This window comes from Ambystoma mexicanum, chromosome 1p (assembly GCF_040938575.1).
Source record: "Ambystoma mexicanum isolate Mex_15411 chromosome 1p, UKY_AmexF1_1, whole genome shotgun sequence".
NCBI lineage: Eukaryota > Metazoa > Chordata > Amphibia > Caudata > Ambystomatidae > Ambystoma > Ambystoma mexicanum.
In genome coordinates this window covers 2,290,578-2,306,817 of record NC_090921.1, presented here as the reverse complement: position 1 = coordinate 2,306,817, position 16,240 = coordinate 2,290,578, and the positions used below count along the sequence as shown (strand labels likewise).

At 44.9% G+C, this 16,240-nt stretch overlaps 3 non-coding genes across 3 annotated transcripts; 1 reads left to right on the top strand and 2 right to left on the bottom strand.

Annotated features, from left to right (window-relative positions):
• Positions 1-5,696: 5,696 nt before the first annotated feature.
• Positions 5,697-5,778, bottom strand: TRNAS-GCU (transfer RNA serine (anticodon GCU)). Its single transcript has one exon. It is a non-coding gene; the product is annotated as a tRNA-Ser (tRNA).
• An 8,261-nt stretch (positions 5,779-14,039) lies between these two features.
• Positions 14,040-14,134, bottom strand: TRNAI-UAU (transfer RNA isoleucine (anticodon UAU)). Its single transcript has 2 exons — positions 14,097-14,134; positions 14,040-14,075 (listed from the first exon to the last, which is right to left on the bottom strand). It is a non-coding gene; the product is annotated as a tRNA-Ile (tRNA).
• Positions 14,135-14,688: 554 nt separating this feature from the next.
• TRNAN-GUU (transfer RNA asparagine (anticodon GUU)) lies at positions 14,689-14,762 on the top strand. Its single transcript has one exon. It is a non-coding gene; the product is annotated as a tRNA-Asn (tRNA).
• The last annotated feature ends 1,478 nt before the right edge of the window (positions 14,763-16,240 follow it).

Sequence of the window (16,240 nt, the reverse complement as noted above, 5' to 3'; positions counted from 1 at the left end):
CCCACCCTTGTCTACTTCCTTGTTAACTAGACGTTTGTCATTGGCCAGATTAATCAGGGTAATTTGTTCATTCCTGCTTAGGTTTTTCCTCATTTTATTTCTTATCTTGTTTTTCTTGTCTAAGTGCTGATAGACTTCATTCATAACTGCATTGTGAAATGTGTCAATAAAATTCTCGTTTGTCAACTGCGGGGTGAATTTAGATTTGGGCTTAAGTTCTTGTAATTGCAGGTTTCTGGCACTCGCCCCGAACTCTGTGAATAGATCCTCCTCACTGATGTCACTTTCTCATTCTACAGACTTCAAGAGGCTTATGTTTTCCATATATTCCATAATTAGATTAATCAATGGTTCTTGTCTTGGTGGCGGTACATATGTCTTCACTCGTGTTGCAAAGAATTTTTTCAATTTAAGTTTTCTGACAAATTTGAAAACATCAATTTGAAAATGTATAAGATTGTTAGGTTACAACTCTTAGGCAGGTCGAGGGGTGCTAGGAGTTTGTGAACCCAGAACTCATGGACGGCCTGACTCCTTCCCTTCCCAAAAGGAACTAAGGTCCAGACAAAAAGCAGGTTCAAACTGCGGTTTATTACAGCCCAAAAACCAACAGGGATCAGTACAAGGATAAAGCTCCTGGTACATCACAAAGATCTCTGGCTCACAAGCCAGTTGTTAGGCAAATCCATGTCACACCTACATCACAACCTGGACCCTTCTCCAGCAAACCTATCGAGCAAGTGGATTGGGCGTTGAGTGGTAGTTCCCCAATAGCAGTCCCTATATTGTTTAGTTGACTGGCTCTCCCATGTCAGGTGTCAGGCCTGGTTCATCCCCGAAAACTTCTACGTCTACAATGTTGCACTATTCAGATCTGATGATTGGTCTATGACCATGCCTACCCACCCCTAGGGTCCTGAGCTGTGATTGGTTAGAGCTGCTGCCCCCAGGCCTGGAACCCAAGTTGGTGCTCAGCTCCAAGTGTACCTCTTCAAGGTAATAAGAGCAACTTTGTGTCTGCATTGTTATTGTGTGTGACCACCATGGACTATGCGAGTGCTTGTTCTCATCATGCAATGTTAATCTTCTTGCTGTATCACTTTGTTGCAAGCTATTGTCTGGCCCGTGAGACCGTTCTGCTTCCCAGCTGCTAGTTTCGGTTCATCCTCAGCTTGGCCAGTCACGTGTCCAGAGGCCGTGTTTCTGCACTCTGCTGCTCTGAATTAGTCAGAGTTTGTGGGGATTATTCGTATTGTCTTTGGCTGGGGTTACTCTACATCAGGGAAAGGAATGTTGCTTGCTTTGATGGCCTTGCTGGTGGCCCAATCCCACTCAGTTGCTTTCTCCTGTTCGTTCTGAATTTTAGCTCTGTAAGATTTTACTGAGACGGTTGTGGCCTACTGTAATTTTCGTAAGCCATGGCATGGCTTCTACTGTTTCATGATTTCGATAGTGTCCATAGGTAAGTGGTTTATGGTCCTGTCAGGCCCTCAGGTGTCCCTACAATTCCATTGGATTAGTTGAATCTAAGTATCTGCAATCTATACAGGATCTCTTTCCTCCTTGCGGTTTCACTGCTGCTGCAGCAAGCTAATGACAAAATAATAAACGCGAAGACAGCATATATGTGTCTCTGTCCTCTAACTCATAGAACTGCACGCATGTTTTCTTTGTGTATTTTGGATGCGTGATTGTGTCCCGATGTGCGGATGGCACGTGTGCTTCATGTCTAACGGTATGTCGTGGTGTCTCTAACGACTTTGAGCACATCTTCTTGGCACTTTAGTCACGGCTATCAATAGAAGTGTCTCTGGCGACATCTGGTGACTCCTCATCCACTCTAGGCAGTGTCGGTGCTGGTACTAGGCTGTCGGGTTGACAGAGTTGGTACCTTTCTGCGTATTTGTCAAGCAAGGGAGCAGTGGGGGTTGGTGCAAGCTCGTACGAATGGCCATATTGTTGTCGGTACGCCTTCTTCTTCGAGTGTTTTGCTGGTGGGGGAGCAGGGGCAGATTTTGACCTTCCCTCTTCAGTCACCCCTCTGGCCCACTTGTCGACTACATTGCGATAAAACACTTCTACTTCTATCAATCCCCATATCTTTGTTAACCCCCCAAGATGTCCATAATAGTTCACATGATCTTCGAATGACCAGTACATCTAGGTGCACCCTCCTTTAGGCTTGCACCAAACCTACTTCCCTTCATACTTCATACTTCCTTGGGTTACCTGGATTGTCTACTTCTGTTCCTGCCAGAAATGGGTCACATGTTATCTTCTCTCTTAGTCTGTCACCCATTGCTCCTCCTATGTTCACATCCATCAGAATTTGCATCCCTATTGCTTCTTCAGCTGTTTTCTTGCACCTTCCAATACAAATCTTGATCCCACACACAAATACTGCTCCTAGTGCCAGTGCTCCAACTATCACCTTCAGTCTGTCTGCCAGCCATGATAGCATCCATGACCACAGATACACTGGCCAGCTCTGGTCCTTCCCTGTTCCACGTGCTTCGTCCTCCATCCTCGCATGCATCTGGGCCAATTGTGCAACTGCATCTAAGAGAGTTCTGTTATCTTCGTCATTGGAGATGCAATAAGACACATTTGATCCTCATTACCGGCACTATCCAAGGGGGTCAGAATGCTAAAAGACTCTACATGTGGACCTGACAGTGACCCCATTACCCCAACACTCACGCCGAGTGGGGTTCCACCTGCAGGCACAAGTGTTAAAAGAACTCCAATTCCTACTGGACAATGACATAATTGAAAGATCAGTGGGCCAATGCCATGTGTGTCTCCGCTTGTAGTGGTTCCAAAAGGAAATGGCCAACTGTGGCTCTGTGTGGACATGCGCATTCCAAACACGGCGATACAGAGGGAAAGGCATCCTGGCCTCAATATTGAGGATATGATCATTCACTTGAATCAAGCGGTACGCTTCTCAAAACTTGACCTCAATCAAAGTTACCACCAGATGGTAATACATCCGGACTCGAGACCAATCACGACATTTCCGTCTCACAAGGGACTCACAAGGGACTCTTTCGCTATAAGCTGCGGAAGTATTCAAAGAAACAATCCGCTGACTGATCTCATCAGTAATACCAAGCTTTTAATTACAGTTTCGATATCCTGGTGTTCGTAAAACCCAAGACCAACATGATGCAATACTACAACAAGCATGTCAGATTCTGCAGTCAGCAGGACTCACCCTGACTGAGGATAAATGCGAGATCAACAAGCCCAGTCTGATGTTTTTCGGGCACATCTTCTCAGATGTGGGGATGTTGTCAGACCTGGACAAGATAGAAGCCATCATGACCCTGGATCCGCCCATCGGCGTCTCTGAGCTGAGATCATTCCTGGGCATGGCAGGATACTATGTAAGTTATCTCCCTAGTGATGCCACACTCGCTGGATCCGCCCATCGGCGTCTCTGAGCTGAGATCATTCCTGGGCATGGCAGGATACTATGTAAGTTATCTCCCTAGTGATGCCACACTCGCCGATCCATTGAGGTCTCTAAACAAGAAGGACATACCATTTATGGGGACGACCGAGTGCGAGAGCGCGTACCAAGCCATCAAAACAGAGCTAGCAAACAGCCGCAGGTTGGCCTACTTCGACCCCACATGGGAAATGGAGATCACGGTGGACGCCAGCCCGGTAGGCTTGGGAGACATTCTAGCCAAAAATGCATCCATACATCGTCCCGAATGGCGCATTGTTGCCTACGCCAGCCGTGCCATGTCACCTACGGAGAGGGCATACTCTCAAGCTGAGAGGGAAAGCCTTGCAGCGGTATGGGCATGTGAGAATGTCCACCACTTTATCATTGCCCGCAAATTCACCCTCGTCACGGACCATCAGGCACTGCTGTCGCTATTTGGGAATCCCAAGACAAAGATGCCGCTATTCCAAGGTTACGACTTCAGGAAGTTTGCAGCATATGTGGGATTCACCGACCAGAAAAACAACCCACACTAGCCACAAGCGAACAGAATAGTAGAGCGATTTATGGCCAACATCGTGAAGACCCGCCAGAAAGCAAGGATAATCCCGATGCCATTTCGACAAGCCCTATACCAAATGCTATGAATCTACCGGACCAACCCACACAAGGCCACAGGGAAGACCGCAACTGAAATGATGATTTGATACAAGCCCCAAACAAGGCTGCTACAGTTTGAACACTACACAGAAGACCAGGATGCCAAAATCAGGGAGCGAGATGCAGAGCCAAAGAGAACGGCAAAGAGGTGGTCCAACCAATGGAAAGGAACAAGAGTCCACAATGCCAGTGAGAGAACTAGTACTGGTACGGCAGAAGCAACAGAGGAAAATAGACACCAGATATTACCCTGAACCCTTTCAAGTGGTGGAAGCAATAGGGTCCATGATCAGGGCTGCAAGAGATGGGCAAACCATAACCAGGAATGTCTCCTTCTTCTGCAAGCTGCACGCAACGGAGAAAGAGGATGAGGAGTGGGAGCCAGCCGAGGAGTAAGAGGGAACAGTCAGGCGATCAGACGAATTACAGGAGAAACCAGATGAGGAGGAACCTGAGAGAGGAAGGCACTTTTCCCTGCACTTGCGCGATTTGAATGACATCTGGTCTAGTAAGATCGTTGTCTGTCCTCCCTTGTTCCCCCTCCCTTGCCTCGTCGCGCCTTGAAACACTTGTGTATAGGCGCGTTATAAATGCCATATCATATCATATCATTATATCATATCAAGGAGAGACTTGCGAGTCCCCGGGGAGACCACACCAAACAGTTTGGAGGCCATCGAGACTCATCAAACAGATATAATCAGTGAAGCGCCATGATAAGTGGGGTGGGGAGATGTTGTGAAGGGAAAAGGACACTAGCCCTAATAGAAGGGAGACACTGGGAAGGGAGGGCACGTGGGATGACGGAGGAAGGGGCGGGACAAGAAAATGAATTTTCAGTTTTGAGTTGGAGATTAATATAGGAAGGTTAATGTTACATCAGCTCCATGTTTCAATAGCACCAAAACATAGTGGGTGGGAGGTGAGCAAACAGCTCATTCTCGCAGCAGTCATTAAGTGTCTGGTTGTAGACATAGAGAGGGGAGTTAACTGCGTGTAACATTGAAGCTGCACCACAGTAGTCTTGTTAGAAAGTATTAAAAAGTTAGATGCCCCCACACAAGTAAGTTTGAGGCCCCCTTGAAGTTAGCCCCTCTCTCAACATGTGATATTCACCTCACAGCCTATCCCCACCAGCCCCTCCCCCAGCTCCCCAGAGTTTGAGCCTAGTTGCACTGATGGGAACGGCCCGGTATTCAAAACTGTGCAGAAAACTAAACAGAGTAAAAAGTTGCACCAAAAACCACTACCCGACTCTTTCATTCCTGCGTGATAGGGTAGCAAAAAGAGAAAACGCGTACAATCAGTAGAGACTGGGACTTGGTCCATTTTAAGAAGCTAGGGCATCCACATATGTCCACAAGGGCCTTGGTGTCAGAGACCGTACTTATTATGCAACTTTGGTCGGATAAGACACGAACTAGGGACTCGCGGTTTGAAGAACATTCTATGTTTAAATAAAAGAACACAATATAATTTAAAACTAGGATTCGCTGTCTTCACAATGAGAGGGGAGGTTCCTTCTTTGGGTTATTCACTGTACCTATTTTTTCAAATAAAGTAAAGAAGAAAAAGCAAACGACGAGGATGGGATTCGAACCCACGCGTGCAGAGCACAATGGATTAGCAGTCCATCGCCTTAACCACTCGGCCACCTCGTCTGATGAACACAAATATTCGAGCCAGGTAATTCTAAGTCACCAACGTATCTAGAAAACTGTGACAACTTTCTATAATACTGAGTTAACAATGGTGATGGAAAGTGTCATTCTTGGAATACCTTCAGGATAGGATTATATTAAAATCAGATGACTGCAAGGATCTTGTGACACAACGTTCATGCAAAAAGAAAAAGTCCTTTCAGTTTTTTCTGTTTACTTAATCACCAGGCAAATACTGCAGAATGAATACTAGTATGCAGGATACCAGTTGTTAATAGGCAATAGCAAATGCAACTATATTAAAAAGGTGTATGAAACACCCAATTATTAATCTGGAGTCAAAAAACCAACTAAAGAATGCAATGCAGCATCAAATGCACTGGTTCATTCCCTGGAATTCATAATTCTTATCAATTCATTTTATTAAATCAGACTATATAACCCTATTTTACCTTCTGAGTTTTCCAAAACAAATTATATGACTCCAACCCTCTGAAATGGATAATTTATTGTACTCCTAGGTTATACTTACATCTACTGGGGAAAAGTAGTATTGTCAATTAACATCTTTTCATTGTCTTTTAGGGGAGGAATCAGTCAAAGTCCTGGCGGGATGGCACTTTTTAGACCCTGTGACACGGAAACCCAGCCAGCCCTCGCCCCCCACTTAAGGCACTTGTGATTGATTAATTGGCCTTTATTAGCTCACATCCTTTTTCAAGACGCCTGGCTAAGTAAATGCAGAAGGAATAGGCCAAATAGTTCAGTGAGTTAAATGTGTTCCCTTTCCTTATTTTCATCTTGATGTCTCACACAATTAATTATTTTGAAAAGATGTTATGTTATGTTTGTTGCAACACATACTATATCATCCACAATACCCCAGGCGAGGTGAGTTCAATTTAACCCCCATGCTCCCAGCCAGCCATCTAGAATATTTGTCAGTGCTTTTAAAAGCACGTAGTGCGAGGATGCAGCTTCCTCCTTCCCCTCCCATGCCTTCCCCGTTTCCTGGTCCTGTAATGCCGCCTCCCCGTGGCCCTGATTGGCCTTCCCACCTCCATGCAGACACAGGCCAGCAACCGGCGTGCACCGAGACACCAGTGCCATTATCCACAATACCCCAGGCGAGGTGAGTTTAATTTAAAGGATAGTTCCGGGACTTTTTTTTTATTGTCCCTACGGTTCGGCCATGTGTTTTTAAGCATAACTCGGTAGATCGTAGAAAACTTTCCTATGGACCTTACCCGACTTTTCGTCCATTAACGCACTCGAAATCAGCCGCCATTTTCTGATAATCCTATCATTTCCCCCCATCGCCCTGGCTCACCTGCTTTTGCGGCACTAAATCAAATCCCCCGCCCCTGAAACAGACTTTATCAAAACATTCATATTCCCCGCCTCTATCCGTGACGTGACTGAGCTGCGTAGGCAAACGCTCCCAGGCGTCTTCTACGCGACTCCACACAGAACCAGGAAATCAACACAGATGAGCTCACACAACACAGCGCGCCACAATTGGGAATATGAAACTGTACTTTTAAATTAAACCGCAAGATTGTAAATTTGGTAAAGTACATTTATTTGACATCAAATGTTTTGAGAATATTCAGCGATTTGCATTTTTATTTGCTCACGTTCCAAAAAGTTCGTTTTGAGGCACGCGATGTTCCTTTGCTGTACACAGGGTCTTAGATCATCTCACAATACAGCGCCACAATTCGGAATATGAAACTGTGGTTTAAAAGCAAACGGCAAGATTGTACATTTGGCAAAGTACATTTATTTGACATCAAATGTTTTGAGAATATTCAGCAATTTGCATTTTTATTTGCTCTCGATCCAAAATAGTTCGTCTTGAGGCAAGCGATGTTCGTGTGCAGTATACAGGGTGTTGGTTTACGATAAAATAAGCTCTTCGGTCGCACTGATAATCGCATGGCTGTTCCAACAACGAGGCACTAGGCCACCACAACGGTCTGTATGTTGCATCTAGCCATTAATACCGCGTAAGGGCATACTTGTACTTGGCGATCGTCCCATAAAATGGTCAGGGTGGTAACGTTGTTCACGCGGAGAAGCAACTGGCGGTTAAAAAACCCATCCGCCGGTGTCTGGTACTCGTGACACATGCAATAATGGATGATGTACCTGTTTGAAAAACATAAAAAATGAAATTAGTCTCACCATCAGATCTTTATTAAAATTATTCATTTTATATATTAGGTCGGGAAATTATTTCATAGCTAGGACAGTGCAACTGGGTATTATACGTCAAGGGGGGGCTGTAGGATACTGAGACAGTCCCCCAGTGCAGGGGTTGACAGGGAGGCAGTGCAGGTGGAGAGTGGAAGGGCCCAGGACCGGGGTCGCAGACAGTGGACCAGTTGTAGCAGGGGAGAGGGAGAGAGAAAGCAGAAGCAAAGAGGAAGGTTTTGAGGTGCTTCCGTAAAAGGAGATGGTTCTCCTCAAGATAGTGCGCGGTACAAAACAATATGCCACATAGAACGAACAAGTACAACTTAACCCGTCTTTAAAGCTACTGTATAGTAATTAAATTGCGGTATAAACTCATCTAAAGAGTTACTTACATTATATTTGCATTTTCCATTGTGTCTGTGCGTAGGGCAGCCCCGAAATACCACTCCTTCTATGCCGACGTTATTTCTTCTAATGAACGAACATTAAATGGCTTTCGTTTCTGAAATTATATTCATTATCGTTTCTTACGTTATTGCCCCACACCCCCAAAAAGAAGTCTTTCGGGATGGTCCCGGCCTGTCAAGGTCAAATAACAATAGAACCTTATACTGAGTCGTGGGCCATTCCGGCACCCGAGCAAAAAATCAAAGCAGCTGACCTTCACTTTGAACGAGCACACATTCCTAGTTAGCTACATTCAGTGTAAGGCCATCTCACAGGACTTGAAATTTACACTCCATCTTTGCATTTTGTCTGCGTGCTTTGCAGCCCCAGAGAACCATAAATACGGAGACATTCTATATTTTTTGAAAAATGATTTATATTACTGTTTGGTTTAATTTAATGCGCAAATGAACAAGGTTGGATAGACACATTGCATGTAAACTGAGCAATCACTTTTATTTACACATTACATAGATACACATATTCAATGGGCCTGCGACATGAGAAGACTCGAGAGAACAGACAATCAAATTACAATCATTTAAACTCTGATGTGTATTTCTCAATGAGCTCTTCTTTAGGTGGACATGGAACAGAGGCAATGTTGGGTGGCAATGCAGTTGTCCCCTGCACAGGTTCGTTCACAACTCCATTTATGTGCCTATCTAGGACGTCAACAATAAGTCTCTCAATAAACTCATATTGCATATCCTCAAACACTGGTTTGATCACCCATTGTTTACTTCTTTTAGTGAAGGCCTTATTGTAGCGAAGCGTCCCTAAAGTTCCGGTCGTCCTACTTTGTTGACGGCCAACATTATGGTTATGTGCCAAGACCGCTAGAAGAGTCCGATTTATCATGCCCTCCATGCCAAAATGCAATCGTTTTTGGCCTGTACTGTAGGCACATATTGTGGAACACCTCCAAATCTCCTGTGTGGCAGAATTCCGTGAGTCCCCTCAAATCTCTTGTTATAGTTTTATCAAATACAATATTTTCAATGGCTTTGTGAGTGGGTGATGAAGGAATCAACCAATTCTTCTTCCGTGCCTCCTCTGTGGACAAATGGCCATGTTCACAATTGTGGAAATGTTGGTTTGTGTTCCAACGGTGAACGTTGGTACAGTGTAGCATTACTGACCGCTGGAGTGCTCCTTAAGTTGGGAAAAGAGCGGCAAGCAGGAAGGCACCAGGTGGGCGGGCCTTGCTAAGTGGTGAAAAAGAGCGGCAACCAGGAAGGCGTCAGGTGGGCGGGGCTTAGGCCAGGTGACCTAGATCCACTTACACCTGCTCCCCAGCTGCAAAGGAAAAGAGGCTGGAGGGCTAGGGTGACCAGATTTTCAAGACACAAAACCGGGACGGCCAACAACATAAACGAGGGACTACCCCACTGCAGCCCACCAATTACCGCCCCTCCCCCAACACGCCCCCACAACCACCCCTCAGCCATATTTCCAGCACTTCTCCTTTCTATAAACTGTATATAATCTCATTTGTGCAGTTTTGTCTGTGAATCGAGGCATGTTAATTCAAAAGGAGCGTTTTCTATCATTGATATTACATGGTTTGCTGTACAGTAATTTCCAAACCAAAACCAGTCTCTATGGCACAGTCAGTAAGTGTTCTGAATTGTACCTGAGAGGTTGGGGGTTTGAGCCAAACCTCCAACTTCAAAATTCTGAAAGTGTTGTGAAATCATAATCAGAGACACCTAATAAACAAAAAAAGGATTTAATGACTCCAGGATGTGTGATAACGTTTTCACAAATGCTCTGTGATAACCGGGCGAATGTCTTCCAAACCAAGAGCTGGACTCTAAGGCAAAATACTGCAAGCAACAGCACCCCATCGACAACACACCTCTCCAATTCCTCTCTAACCCTAACCCCACCACTGCCTGTCTTCCCCTGCTTCTCCCCTCTCTTCATCAGCCAATTCAAATCTCTTCTCTCCAAATGGAAGACCTCTGGACTCCCCGCCCCAATGATCCCCATCCAGGGAAATTCTTTAAATCCCTGTGGCCTTCAATCTCTCATCACAACGTGAACTTGGTGACTCACTCCCTTCCTTTTGGTCTGTTTCCTGCCCCCATGAAGAAAGTAGTTATCATTCCCCTACTAAAGAAACCCAACATAGACTGTTACACTCGTTCGTTCTGCTCCCCCCAAGACTAGTGCAAATCCAGCTCCCTCACCGGTCTCAGGCATTCCAGGCACTCAGCACTCGGCACTCAGACACAAATAATACACAAATCCGGAAGTGGGGTGTAAAAGCGCTGTAATCTTAACACACACACCAGGCTCTGGAGGGCTGCGTCGACTCTCCCCCCTCCCAGGCCTGGCTCATACTTACATACAATGCGAAAGAACAGAGAGAGAGAAAACATATTTCGTAACTTCAGATTGTCTTTACAAGGCAATTTCTTATCAACCTTGCCTTGGGACCTGAGCCAGCAGCTTCCAAACGGTGTACTTCTCAAAGAGGGAGGGCTATGGATGCCCATCTCTGAGGCCTGCCTGCGGCGGCATTCCACAGTAGCTGCTGTTTTCTGCGACATCTGCTTTCATGACTGTTAGATGTTTAGGCCAGTCCTTATAAAAAAAACATTATCAAACTAAGACATCTTATTTATATCTTTACTAATTTAAAGCCATTCACTGTACTCTATTGCATAAACACCTATTAGCATCAGCCAGAATCTAGGGTGCATCTAAAACAGCAAAAACCGGCATAACTACATGTCCCGCCCATTCTAGCTCTGAGCATCCCTGTCACTCTCACATTCAGCAACACCCCCTTCATGTGTCTGTCATGTTTGTTTGCACTGTCCAAGTCAAAGTCAATCTCTTCCTTACTTTCCAGTATATAGTACCCCTCCAGTACCTCCCAGTACCTAGGTGCACCCGCAGTCACTGTCAGAAGCAACATGTCAGTGCTTGTCATATTTTTCCCAAATAGCATCTTGCATGGTGAATACCTGGTCGCTGAAAACTCTCTCAGCAGTCCATGGAGAACAAATGATAGCCATTCTTCCCTCTGTGTGTCTTTCACGTCCATCTGTTTGAACTGCTACTTCTTTGGCACCTCTTTCTGTTTTTAATTCCATTGAGCCACACACATGTCCATGTGTTCCTGCCAGTCTTCTTTTGCCATGGGCCACCAGGCTCTCTCTGTCGGGCACTGAAATGCATTGTCTTGCCCTTTCTCTGCATTGAGATTCTGAATCATTAGTTCATCCTCCGCTTTCCAAATGGCCAGGAGGCGCTCACATTTCTTTTGATCCTGCTTCTTGCTCTTCTGTAGGAAAATCTCCACCACTTCAAGTTGTGGGCCCTCCATCACATGACACACCTTATCGTCTATGGATGCTATGAGCTGTGGCTGTGGGTCATTGGCAGGTGTCACAGGCCACTCTCGCTCAGATACAGTCATCTTCTTTCTTCCTAGAGCCAGCACCACTGATTGTGCTTCACCATGCTGTGCTCTTTCCCCCCAAAACACTATGAAGTCACACTGACACTGACCACCAACTTCATATGTGGGCCTCTGTCATGGAGGTCATCCTCTGTCATGGAGGTGTCCTGGATGGGTTTGTCCACTGTCATGGAAGTCATCCTCTGTTATGGAGGTGTCCTGGAGGGGTTTGTCCTCTGTCATGGATGTAATCCTCTTTCATGGAGGTGGCCCGCAGGGGGTCATCCTCAGTCATTGATGTCATCCTCTGTCATAGATGGATGTCATCTTCTGTCATGGAGTACATCCTCTGTTATGGAGGTGTCCTGTAGGGGGTTCGTCCTCTGTCATGGTGGTCGTCCTCTGTCATGGAGGAGGCCTGGAGGGGGTCATCGTCTGTCATGGAGGTCATCCTCTGTCATGGAGGTAATCCTCTGCCAAGGAGGCAGCCTGGAGGGGGTCATCCTCTGTCATGGAGGACATCCTCTGTCATGGAGGTGTCCTGGAGAGGTACGTCCTCTGTCATGGAGGTCATCCTCTGTCATGGATGTCATCCTCTGTCACAGAGGAGATGTGGAGGGGGTCATCCTCTGGCATGGAGGTCATCCTCTGTCATGGAGGTCATCCTCTGTCATGGAGGTGTCCTGGAGGGGGTCATCCTCTGTCATGGAGGTCATCCTCTGTCATGAGGTAATCCAATATCATGGAGGTGGCCTGGAGGGGGTCATCCTCTGTCATGGAGGTCATCCTCTGTCATGGACGTGTCCTGAGGGGTTCATCCTCTGTCATGGAGGTGTCCTGGAGGGGGTCATGCTCTGTCATGGAGGTCATCCCCTGTCATGGAGGTCATCCTCTGTTATGGAGGTGTTCTGTAGGGGGTTCGTCCTCTGTCATGGAGGTCGTCCTCTGTCATGGAGGAGGCCTGGAGGGGCTCATCCTCTGTCATCAAGGTCATCCTCTGTCATCGAGGTCATCCTCTGTCATGGATGTGTCCTGAGGGGTTCATCCTCTGTCATGAAGGTGTCCTGGAGGGGGTCATGCTCTGTCATGGAGGTCATCCCCTGTCATGGAGTAGGCCTGGAGGGCGTCATCCTCTGTCATGGAGGAGGTCTGGAAGGGTTCATCCTGTCATGGAGGTCATCCTCTGTCATGGAGGTCATCCTCTGTCATGTGTGTGTCCTGGAGGGGTTCGTCCTCTGTCATGGAGTTGGCCACAGGATCTCTGGTGTGAGCCTGATAATGTGGAATTCAGCAACACGTTTACAATTTTACTATTCCAATGAACATTCTTGTCTGGCTACACCTGCTTTAATGTACACGTATCTACCTCTATTGATATTTGCAGTTTAAATCTGGCCTACTCAGGGGGTATCTGGAATGAAGCTTAATTGTCTGCTTTTAATGCACGCTGCTTTAATGTCCTCTTTTCACCCTCTGGCGATGTGAAGCCACTCTGTATGCATGAAGTGCAATATACAAACACAAAATAAATAAGTTATGCCAGTTCTATGGCATGTGATGACAACACCAGGTTTATGATACCTGCCACAGGAACATCATGGCCTTGCCTGGCAAACAGTGAGTTTACCCAACCCGCGGCTGCCGGTAATGCCTGGCATACAATGGCAATGTCTCCCAAATGATCAGCCTGCCTGTTAATTTGATTTGTAAATCACGCACATGGTATAGGTACCAGGGCATAAAATGGCAAACACGTGGAGGTGGTAGGAGTAAGTAGGCAAATGATGGCAGTAACTGTCAATGATGTGAGTACCTGAGAAAATGATGGCAATACTTCGTTTATAATAGTGATACCAGCTATGTTTTACTAGGCGTTTGACAGTAACTGGGTATACAATCACAACAGGTGACAAAAGATGAGCAAATAATTCTTATATATAGCAACTCAGAAAATAACACCATAGTCTTTACAAGACTGCAGGGCCCAGCTTCTGTAGTTGGTAAATTAAGTCAAATTAAACTTTCTACTAAAATTACCATTCCTAAATTAGAAGTGGGAGAATTCTGGCATTGTTATTACCACAAAAGCAAAACGTATTAGCTGCACAGAAACTGCTAACAGGGTTTGTGGGACAACGGGAAGAGCTGCAAATTTTTTCTTAGGTGTTTTTTTATGAAGCTGATGATACAAAAGTGCACCTGCTCCAGGTGAGGCTCGAACTCACAACCTCGGCATTGCTCATCGCATGTACTGCTGTATAAGTACCGCGCGCTAACCGATTGCGCCACTGGAGCTAGATGATGTTATCGTTTTTCTAGCTCTTCATATTTCTGTGATAGGACATTCCTACTTGTGATCTAATGTTCTTTTATTCATTCCGAGACTTTATGATGATCAATCATAAATAGTTGGCATAATTCAAGGATTCGGCATTTAATTTTCACCTCAAAGAAAGGGGCGTGGTCAGCGAATCCTAGGGAAATGGAGTGACTTCCATTGTAATTGACATACTATATTTACATGTTCTTGATGTATACCATCCATAAATTGTAAACGACCTCTACATGTAAGAGCTGATCAGCATTCCGTCCCACCATCACAAAGACAACAACAGGCTCTGTGGCATAAATAGTTTGCATAATTCAAGGATTCCACATGTAATGTTCACTTCAAAGAAAGGGGCGTGGTCAGCGAATCTTAGGGAGACTAGTCCAGAAATGGAGTGACTTCCATTGTAATTGTCTTAATACTTATGTTTTCTTGATGTTTGCCATCCATACATTGTAGACAGGCCTGTACGTATGAGAGGTGATCGGTAGTGCGTTTCACAAACGTACGGCAATCAACAGTCTCTGTGGCGCAATCGGTTAGCGCGTTCGGCTGTTAACCGAAAGGTTGGTGGTTCAAGCCCACCCAGGGACGGATTGTACCTTTTACACATATAGCAAACAGAAACTACGTATTTTAATTTTAAATATCCGGAATAACTTCTTTTTCCGACACCTCCCTCCTTTCCACACATTTTAGAGTAGGAACGGCCATCCGAATCTGCAGTGTATAGCAAAGCATGATCTGGACCAATGACCAACAATTTACGTTTCCGTAGTCTTTCAATGTTTTTAGATGTAAACATATTTCCATCCACTCAATTTTGGGAGTAAACGACTTGCATGACAAACAATGGAAAGCAACTGTCAGGTAAAAAAAATGTAGAATTCTCCTGTACAAGACAATACAGAATGGCATTGGGAAAACATTTCATTCTGGTCAAAGGTTTTAGTGGAATGGTCTATGAATGCTTTCAAGGAAATCAAAAATACCATTAGCATATTTAAGAATACACACGAGGCTACAAAAGTGGGCATCATATTTTAAGAAAAAACTCTCCCAGCTTATCAGGATTTCTTCTAAGTCAATACAAACCACAAAGAAATATGTACAAAAATAAAAAATACTTAAAAACATAAACAATGCATAAATAACTTACACATTTACAAAAGTAGAATCGTCTTTAAAGTGTTCTTGAATAAGAGAAACCACTGCACAGACACACTTTTATCTTTTTTCTTTTATTTCAATTTGTAAGGTGATTTAATACACAGTGATCAGCAAACATACATTTGTGTCCAGTCTCTCTGGTTGGAGCTCCACATATGTTGTGCAAATGATCCTCTACCTAAACAGCCATTTGTACTGCTAGACGTTCCCTAAATACAGATGTTTCTGTCCAGATGGCTCTAAATGCTGGCTATTGTTCAGGGGATAATGTCTCCAGCGATACTCATAGGTTGTCCCTGAGAAATGTTCATTAGATTATGATTTCCTTCTGGAGATGAAGTCTCTAATACATATCATCCGAATTGCAGACACGTGGCCGTTTCTCTCCAATACGTTCTACAAAATAAAGAAAACATTTTCTTGACTCAAAATACCTCATAAGCTGGTCGAACAATTGTTTTACAATTCCCAAATGGCGAGACTAAAGTGTCTCCTACTTAGAGGAGATACGTTCCTGGTGTTTTAAAACTGCAAGGACAACATCAATTCTAAATGTAGAGGAAGTTAATCAAAACTCTCATTGTTATATATATGGCAGAAGATAAAACATTGGCTTCAGTGACCCATATTTTGATAAAATTGTCAAGGTTGTATCAAAAACATCTACCTTATTTATATTCCAATAGACAGTTCCAACAACACTACGTAATACAACCCACCCTGTAAATGAATGCAGAAGACACACTCATTCAAAGAAGGAAAAGGGATGCACTCTGAATACTGACAGGAGGGTAGTTGCTATGATTAAAAACCACACGAATGTAAGGTTTCTTGGATTCAGCACAAAGGGAGCAAAGGGTCTTCAAATGTCTCTAGGGGCCTTCTTTGAAGGACCAGGGGGA